Source organism: Entelurus aequoreus, linkage group LG02 (genome assembly GCF_033978785.1).
Source record: "Entelurus aequoreus isolate RoL-2023_Sb linkage group LG02, RoL_Eaeq_v1.1, whole genome shotgun sequence".
In the NCBI taxonomy this organism is placed as follows: Eukaryota; Metazoa; Chordata; class Actinopteri; order Syngnathiformes; family Syngnathidae; genus Entelurus; species Entelurus aequoreus.
Genome location: NC_084732.1, coordinates 71,013,635 through 71,023,887, shown reverse-complemented (window position 1 = coordinate 71,023,887; position 10,253 = coordinate 71,013,635). Strand labels below are relative to the sequence as shown.

Here is a 10,253-nt window from a genome sequence, read left to right as displayed (position 1 = left end):
TGGCACAAGTGGCAAAAAAGACTGAGAAAGTTGAGGAATGCACATCAAACACTTATTTGGAACATCCTACAGGTGAACAGGCTCATTGGGAACAGGTGGGTGCTGTATAAAAGCAGGGTCCATTCCCAAACAAGGATGGGGTGGGGGTCACCACTTAGTGAACAAATGCGTGAGCAAATTGGCGAACAGTTTAAGAACAACATTTCTCAACCAGCTATTGCAAGGAAATTAGGGATTTCACCGTCTACGGTCTATAATATCATCAAAAGTTTCAGAAAATCTGGAGAAATCACTGCACGTGAGCGATGATATTACAGACCTTTGATCCCTCAGGCGGTACTGCATCAAAAAGGGACATCAGCGTGTAAAGGATATCACCACATGGGCTCAGAAACACTTCAGAAAACCACTGTCAGTAACTACAGTTTGTCGCTACATCTGTAAGTGCAAGTTAAAACTCTATTATGCAAAGCGAAAGCCATTTATCAACAACACCCAGAAACGCCGCCGGCTTCGCTGGGCCCGAGCTCATCTAAGATGGACTGATACAAAGTGGAAAAGTGTTCTGTGGTCTGGCGAATCTACATTTCAAATTGTTTTTGGAAACTGTGGACGTCGTGTCCTCCGGACCAAAGAGGAAAAGAACCATCCGGATTGTTATAGGGGCAAAGTTCAAAAGCCAGCATCTGTGATGGTATGGGGGTGTATTAGTGCCCAAGGCATTGGTAACTTACACATCTGTGAAGGCACAATTAATGCTGAAAGGTACATACAGGTTTTGGACCAACATATGTTGCCATCCAAGCAACGTCTTTTTTATGGACGCCCCTGCTTATTTCAGCAAGACAATGCCAAGCCACGTGTTAAAAGAGTGCGGTACTAGACTGGTTTGCCTGCAGTCCAGACTTGTCTCCCATTGAAAATGTGTGGCACATTATGAAGCCTAAAATAAGACAATGGAGACCCCAGTGGCAAAAATGCCCCTGTGTAGAGAATAATTTCACCACACCAAGTGTGTGTGTGACAATCATTGGTACTTTAGTTCCCGTGCTCGGCCACTGCTGCTGCTCACTGCTCCCCTCACCTCCCAGGGGGTGAAAATAGGGATGGGTCAAATGCAGAGAACCAATTTCACCACACCTAGTGTGTGTGTAACAATCATTGGAACTTTAACTTTAAGTTTAATTGTGTTTACAGTTTTGAAAATGAGACAACTTGTTAGCTTCTGGAAAAAAAACTGCAGTGATGGGTAGTAGCAAGCTACATGTAGCTAAGCTACGTAGCTTGACTACATTTTCCAGTAGCTTGGCTACTTTTTTAACAAGTAGCTTTTCCTGTAGCTTAGCTACTTTTAGACCCATGCAGCGAGGTAGTTTACATCAAAGAAATTGGACTACGAATCCATTTGAATAAAATCCAATGACCTGGATGAAAGAACACATCCATACATACGGAGAAAACCCATGATGATTGGTTGGTTTTCGTATGATGAGTCACAATTGGTTAAGATTAGGGAGAAACATTACGGACTGGCCAATCGGAGGCAAGATAAGGCGGGTCATCGAAACTAGTAAGCAAAATCATAACAGACACGCACTCAGGTCACATGACGACGAGGGAGTCAGAGACAGAGGGACGCCTCAAGCTGACCACTCAAAAAAAAAAAAACATACTTGAAAATGGCAGATTAATTCTCTCCCGCGGATTTAATTTTTCCTATAGTAATGAAGATGACGTGCAGGAAACCCACAATATTGCCTGTCCTTAGCTATATTTAGAAAACAATGCCCAAAACCTTACTTTTTAGTTGTTTACTCTGTAAACCAAAACCATAACTGCTGTCTTCATCTAAGACGTCCGGCACAAATTTAGGAACACACATTAAGGTGAGTTGGGTTCATAAAAAGTTTTACTGGACATAACCATTAACAACTCTTCCCAAACAACACATATGTCATTGTTGTTTTTTTGTCAATATATAGATAAGTGTTTTTTATTTTACTGTAGGTAAAGAAAATGAATAACACTATAGAGGTGGGCCAAAGAAAAGGCAAACTAAAAAAAACAAATACAGTGGGGTGCGCGGACCCCGAGAGGTAGTTGTAGGGCAGGGGTGTTAAACTTGTTTTCATTGAGGGCCACATCACAGTTATGGTTGCCCTCAGAGGGCCGTTTTAACAATGAGTAATATATGAATATACACGTGTGTGTATATATATATATATATATATATATATATATATATATATATATATATATATATATATATATATATATATATATATATATATACACTATCGTTCAAAAGTTTGGGGTCACCCAAACAATTTTGTGGAATAGCCTTCATTTCTAAGAACAAGAATAGACTGTCGAGTTTCAGATGAAAAATCTCTTTTTCTGGCCATTTTGAGCGTTTAATTGACCCCACAAATGTGATGCTCCAGAAACTCAATCTGCTCAAAGGAAGGTCAGTTTTGTAGCTTCTGTAACGAGCTAAACTGTTTTCAGATGTGTGAACATGATTGCACAAGGGTTTTCTAATCATCAATTAGCCTTCTGAGCCAATGAGCAAACACATTGAACTATTAGAACACTGGAGTGATAGTTGCTGCAAATGGGCCTCTATACACCTATGTAGATATTGCACCAAAAACCAGACACTTGCAGCTAGAATAGTCATTTACCACATTAGCAATGTATAGAGTGTATTTCTTTAAAGTTCAGACTAGTTTAAAGTTATCTTCATTGAAAAGTACAGTGCTTTTCCTTCAAAAATAAGGACATTTCAATGTGACCCCAAACTTTTGAACGGTAGTGTATAATACATTAACAATATATTTTTTTACATAAGCTGCAAATTTTTTTTTTTAAATTTTACTTTAAAAACTGGTAGCTCAGTCACCAGAATTTTACAGTAAAAGCAGTGGGTTTTTTACAGCATATAAAAAATGTGAATAAATGTAATGGAATGGGAAAACAATACCACTGATTTTAGCGGTACAATTCAAGCAACAGAGCTGCCCGTTTTTTTTTGTTTTTTTTTTAATGTTTTAGTTCCTTCCGCCCTGAGATCGGTAGGTCGTGAGTTCAAACCCCGGCCGAGTCATACCAAAGACTATAAAAATCAATCAATCAATCAATCAATGTTTATTTATATAGCCCTAAATCACAAGTGTCAAAAATGGGACCCATTACCTCCCTGTTTGGCACTCAGCATCAAGGGTTGGAATTGGGGTTTAAATCACCAAAAATGAATCCCGGGCGCGGCCACTGCTGCTGCTCACTGCTCCCCTAGCCTCCCAGGGGGTGGAACAAGGGGACGGGTCAAATGCAGAGGGAAATTTCACCACACCTAGTGTGTGTGTGTGTGTGTGTGTGTGTGTGTGTGTGTGTGTGTGACAATCATTGTTACTTTAACTTTTTACTGTATAAAGAAAAAAAACAGTACCAAAGTTGATTTTACGGTAAAAAAATCTCAAGTCAACGGAATTTAACCGTAAAATCTATGGTCTACAATTTGATTGATCATTTGTTTTGAAATCATAAGTCAAGCAGATACTTAAGTACAATATTTATCTTTATTTTAACAAAACATATTTTTAGAATACATAATATAATGATTTGATCATTTTGAATTTTAAAAGATATGCAACTGCATGCAGTACATGATTTTTAATGTCAAAAGGGAAAAAACAAATATATTTAATAATAAGAAAAGATTAAGCATTTTATCAACGCATATTATTTTAAATAATGTGGCGGGCCAGATTTGGCCCCCGGGCCTTGAGTTCGACACCTGTGTTGTAGGGTGTCTCCAGCTAAATGACAGATAGTTAATAGTAGCTTGTACACTCTGTTACATTTACATTGATATTATTCATGTGGGTCCATGGATATAAATGTCGTAAAATGTAGCCTTGATGTAGCAAGCTACTTTTGCCGTGGAGCTATAGCTACAATTCTCCGGGATAGTTTAGCTACATTTAATCCAGAGTAATTTGTAGCTTAGCTTACTACATTTACCAAGTAGCTTTCCCATCACTGAAAAACTGTAATTTCAGACATAACCTGTCTTCTACTACTGAGGTAAAAACTGAAGAAAAAAAAAACAAGAATTGTTTTTCCTTTGGACAAAATTTATTTTTAGAATATAATAACCATAGTTCCTTATATAATAACTTTTGGAAACAAACAAAAAAATACCCAGTGTTCAGAACGAGAACTTAGAATGTGCACCTTTTTTTGTCGTCTTTGCATCTCTTCATGGTCCAAAAATAAATAAATATATTTTTCATTGTATTATTGTTACAGATAGCTTACTGAACATGACTCATCCCAATTTTGGAGGTATTTCTAGAGTGATAGACATTGAATTGTGCAGTACAAAAACATAATTCTGACAGCACTGGGTACAGAGAAATACACTTTCTTTTATCAACACAATACACAACATTTCAGATCCCCGAGCACAAAGTCAAGTAATGAGACATTTACATGACAATCATACTCATACACTTCTGATCATTGCTTATTACCTTCCCCCATTCCTGGGCTCTTAAATAGTATTTAAAAATACTAAGTCAATCTATTTTGGTTGTTGACTCAGAAGTGATGATATGGCAGATTGTGTGCACAAACACATTTACAAGAATTACAAGAAAAAAATTAAACATTTAGCAAAGAGGCAAAACAATCACAGATGTTTCTGTGCATGAAGTGCAAAGGAAAAAGATCCTTGGGGAAAAAAAAGTTTTTTGGATGAATTGGAATCTTCTTATGGAGTCACTGAGAGTTGGGGGTTTTTTGCCACTAGGTGGCAGCAGTCATTACATTATGACTAGAAACACAACTACTGTAGATAAAGTATGTAATCGGTTGTTATAATGCAATTAAGCATAATGCTTGAATGAAAGAAAAATAAATACAAAAAAATATGGAAAAACACTGCTAGCATGTACTGTAAAGATCCAGAAAAATGCCATCTTTCTACTGAGTCAGGATTAGAAGGAAAAACAGACAGAAAACCAAGAGAAATTGAATCCTTTTTTGTTGTAAGTGTTTTTCATTATCACTAGAAGACAAATGTTTTCTTTTGAGAACAGAACCAAACTTTCCTTCAAATATTAGTACGGTTGTGCCCTCAAGATATTTATTACACTGACGTTAATACCGTAACATACTTTATATCATCTCAGACAGTTGACGAGTCAAGGTTCTATCTTGACTGTAAAAGAAAAAAATAACTATAATCAAACCGGCGATGGAATAAAGCAAATTTAAAAAATAAAATAAAAACATGTATTGAATGTTTCTGTGCTCCTCTCGACATGTCATTATAAGCAGGTTGTACACGACACATGTAAATATGCACAGTAGTTTCCTTGCTTGCATTACATCAGGGGTGTCCAAAGTGCGGCCCGCAGCTAATTGTTTACCGGCCCACCACACATTCTGGAAATGCTATTGCAAAAATTTAAAAAAAAGTGGGAATGAGGTGAAATCTAACTAGAAAAAGTTGCAATGTTGACACAAAGCTGCCATGCAGGCTGTTTTTTTTCTTTTGTCTATCTTTATTTAAAATATGTTGCCATTCCTCCAAAAAAACAACAACAATGTTATAATGAATTATTGACCTATTTAAGGCTCCAATTATTTGAAATATTTCACTTTAAAATGTTTTATGTGGAAAATATTGCATATGTTGTGTGGTTGCCATACAAAAACATCAACATTTTCTTTGACAAAAGAGCATAAAACAAACAAAATAATAGTTCAAACGTAAAATCGACATATATATCTGAAGTTGATTTCTTAACTTAAGTGTTGAAAGTAAAACAAACTAGTAAAAATGTATCACTTTATGAGTGGGGCACCTTTTGGATCCGAAATATATTTAATCGGATTTTATTTATCTTTTTCACTGTGATTACTCAAAAATAATAATGAATTAAAATCAATGGTGTCTTGCATCATTGATCTTTTTAAGGCTCTAATTACTTCACATCAAACATTGCTTTCTGAATGTTTTGGGCAGTGGGGGAAATACTGCATATTTCAGTTTTATTATAAAAACAAAGTTATCTTTGACAGAAAAGGCATAAAACCTTTTTGGTTTTTTTAACTTTATATCAACCTGAAGTTAATATACTGTGGAGATTTACTGCAAGCGTTAAATAAATAAATAAAAAACAATAATTTGACTTGTTTTTAACATTTTAATGACTTAGACCCTTTATGGTCCCCGGGAGCCCTAAAGTTAAAAAAAACCAAACCAAAATCCATATATTTTGTTATGGTTTGAAAATGAAAAATATCAAAATGGCCCCCGCATGCTTTAATTTTTCCGTGTGCGGCCCTCAGTAGAAAAAGTTTGGACACCCCTGCATTACATTATCTCAAAGCATCCATCTCATCACAGTGTTCACGAGAAAATAAACTATAACTATATTGATACCTTTTATCACTTTTATCCAAAAGTTGACACTCGCAGTCACAAAGGCAAAAAAAAAAATAAAGAAAAAAATAAAGTTGGGCTAACAACATAACACGACAATCAGCAGTATTGTTCAAACAATGCACGCACACACAAAAACATTTGGTTAAGCGTTAAGTAACCTGTCCCTCAAACTCACATACCTCACAGCTGAGATCATTAAATATGAAATATAAGAATATGTGCTTTCCAATGCTGGGCTGCAGTTTAGAATTTTGATGAAAAGACTGCGTCCTCTCATTTGAAAAGGTGTCATCAGTTCTACATTTTAAGGGTGTGGAGTCTCCTTACTTATGTCCCTGATGGGTGTGTCACAATAGGGTTGTTGTTTTTCCATAGTGGCAAAATAACTCATTAGTGGCCACTCTTCTTGTGGAAGGAGACAATCTTTGGGGGGGGGCGAGAAGTCAAGACGTGGACCTTTCTAGTTCGACAGAGATCTCACCTCTTTTAAACCAGCAGTCTTCCCTATTCAGAGGTGGGACAGTTTTGTCCACAAAAGGAAATTCCCTTCTTTTAGAGGTGCACATATACGACTGACTCTGGGCGTGAAAAAACTGCCCTCCTAGGTTGTGCCATGTGCTTGTATCAGGGCTATGTATGGTCCCATTTTGGTCTTTAATTTTACACATGTATTATTAGTATTAATATAAACCTACTAAAGACACCCTAAGCCTCACATAAAGTCAGTATGTGCATATAATCTGAATAATGAATTATCGACTTAATTTGGTTTAAAACACATGTAAAAAAATGTAATAGGGTTTTTGCATGCTGCACGTAATGTCCCCAAGATTTTGCACGGAAAAAACTTAAATGTAGGATTATCATAAGAGGCTAATAATTATTTATTAACAATTTCTATTTATTCCATTCAATTCAATTCATAATTTTCGAGAACAGATTTTTTTTTTTAAATTCATACAATGTACAATTTTTTTTGTAAGAATAATTTTCTGGATCAAAAACATCAAACAACTATTACTGATATTATTATTATAATGAATACGGTTCCTTTTTTTTGTTTGTTTGTTTTTTAATTGTATTTAATAAGTATATAGTATTTGCATATCTTCAACTACTTTGGAACTTTTTGAAACAATTTTTTTTTAATTATAATTTATATACAAAATAATATATTACGAAAATCGTGTTGAATTGGGAATTGATTCCAAATCGAATTGTCCCCTGAGGAATCGGAATCGAATCATGAAGTGGCCAAAGACTCCCACCTCTTATAATTATTAGTGCATCTACTGGGGGTTAAGCCTACCCTGTTTTCAAAAACTGTTGACACACTTTAATCAAGGTCCCTTGAACGCACCACAGTTATGTGCTACTTAAATGCAACAATGAAACCTAAACATAACTCAGTCCGATGCTGCCACAAATATATTCTTACCTTTCTTTTATCACCTCAATCTGGTTCCCAAATGTTTTGTGTACATTGTGTGAATGCATAAGTGTGAGATTTGATGGTATTATGACGTCTGTGTTTCATGCTAGGTTTGCGTCTACCAGAAGGAATGAACCATTTCGTATTTTCACAGGTGGGTGTAGGGGTTGTGTTATACATTACTCATTTAATTCAAACAAATGTATTATTTTACTGCTACAGCAAAATTGATTTTATATGAATTTTTATGACATCTTTATAACTGACAGAATTAAATGACACCATTTTTTTTTTTTTTTATATCTTTACAAATAACCGGCGTGCAACCGCTTACAGTGTTTATGCCACGGGCCGGCCCTGGTTTGTATAAGGGTTACTTTATTGGTCTTTCAAATGTAGACAACTTGCACTCCTTAATTGTGCCATCACCTAATTGTCTCATTAAACGGGAAGAGTGGCCACTTATTTTGCTTTTTTTTACGCAGATCAGTTGTTTACAACCTATACTAGACACCACCAACAACCCTGTTGTGACACACCCATTAGAGACATAAATAGGGGGACTCAACAACTTTTGAATTATAGGTGAATCTTCTTTGATGCAAACTTTGTGGATTTTGATGGCAATAATATTATTATTGAGGTGACCGAGCGCTGGCCTCTGAGCACTGGCAGTAGGATTATGTCGCAACTGATGCTGCAGCTGGTCACAGGCAACCAGAAGAGAAAGAGGGTGGCATGAAACCGACAAGAGACAACACGGGGAGCATTAGAAGTACCTTAACATACATCCAATGTTGTCCTCACACTTGCAGGGAAAGCAAAAACATGAAGATCAGCTGATTGGGTGGGAGTGGGGGGGGGCAGTCAGGAGGGTGTAAAGTGCGCTGCAACAGAGTGATAGAATGTGACTGTGGGAATGTGCATGGATGGAATAAGCGCCCTCACAACTTTGATTTCTTCTTCAACCGTACAGTCATGCCATGCTGAATCTACACATAGTGTAGGGATGTAACGATACGGAAACTTCCTATCACGGTTATTGTGACCAAAATTATCAGGGTTATTACTATCCCAGCATTGTTGGAATAGTTCCAAAAGTACTTTTACACATACTGAAATCTTTAGATTTTTTTTCCACATAACTAAAATAAATAGATCCACTGTTTGAAAGCCCACTATTTTGCATGTTTTGAGTTTCTTATGCTCATATTCTGCCGGGCGTTGTGGTGTCCTACTCTGTTCAGCGGTCCTTGAACACACCTTTGTGTCATAATACTCTCGAGCATATATCGATCACTCTGTTCTAAAAAAAGCACAGATTGTAGGCTCAATTTGCACAATTGAATACCGTAGTCGCTCAGACAGCAATGTGTTTATGTAAGTTTAGATTGGGGTATGTCGTTTTTTAATGGGGAAAGGCGTTAATGTCTCTTGTTTTTATGTTAGCATTTAAGAAGGCGTTAATGTCTCTTGTTTTTATGTTAGCATTTAAGCTCGCGAGCTGTCGCCAGTCAGTCCGTGAGTTTATCAAAGTGCAGTTATCAACCACGGTTCTTCAATCATTTTAATTTATAACAGCAATGCTAACTGTCAAGAGCTTTATTGTCATTAATGCAGTTTATCGTTACATCCCTAGGACAGCAGCACCCGTCGGAAGACGGCATCCCTCGGATTGGCTTGACATAAGCGGTTGTCGACGTAACCGAAACTGGCCATTGATTGTTCGCACATTTATTTGTGACTTTCACCGGAGACGTAGAGAGGGTGGGCGGTAAATAATTTAGTTTTTGACATTATTTTACTTTGTGTGCCAAAGTGTGCATTTTGAAAAAAAAAAAAAAGGCGGATGAAAGAACAGAGAAGAAGTCTACCGCGAAAAAAGGAAGCCGCTTTGGTCCAATGCCAAAGCTTTGAGTGTAAGTGGCAGTTTCTTTCCGGTTGCGGTGTCTAACCTGGTTTTGGATAAATCACGCAAGCGCTAATGACAAAGTTAACAATATTACACCATAAACCAGGGGTCCTTTGGCTTTCCGCAGGTCTATATTTTGTAGCCCTCTACTTCATAGTTCAATGTAATTGCAGCCCGTGCACTCTGGGTGGCTACTAGTTAAATATATTATGGCAATTTTGAATCCCAGTAGACACAAACTACAATAACGGTACAATAAAAAGAGCAACTTGCGTTAAGCAAGCTTGACAAATTTAGTCAGGTGGTTAAAACGTGATTCTGGAGTGACAACTTCGTGCGGCCCAGCCTCACCCAGACTCTACCTCCAGCGGCCCCAAAGTAAATTGAGTTTGAGAGCCCTGCTAAAAACGGACCGATCGTTCATAGAAAATACCACTTATGGGTTTTGAATG

The 10,253-nt window shown here is 36.8% G+C and overlaps 1 protein-coding gene across 1 annotated transcript in view; it reads right to left on the bottom strand.

The window, feature by feature from the left end:
- Positions 1-6,767: 6,767 nt before the first annotated feature.
- LOC133638757 (monoacylglycerol lipase ABHD2) overlaps positions 6,768-10,253 on the bottom strand; it is a 30,236-nt gene continuing 26,750 nt past the window's right edge. The window contains exon 11 of the mRNA XM_062031687.1: positions 6,768-10,253. This exon is cut by the window's right edge and continues 807 nt beyond it. The gene's annotated coding sequence lies outside the window, so the exon portion shown is untranslated.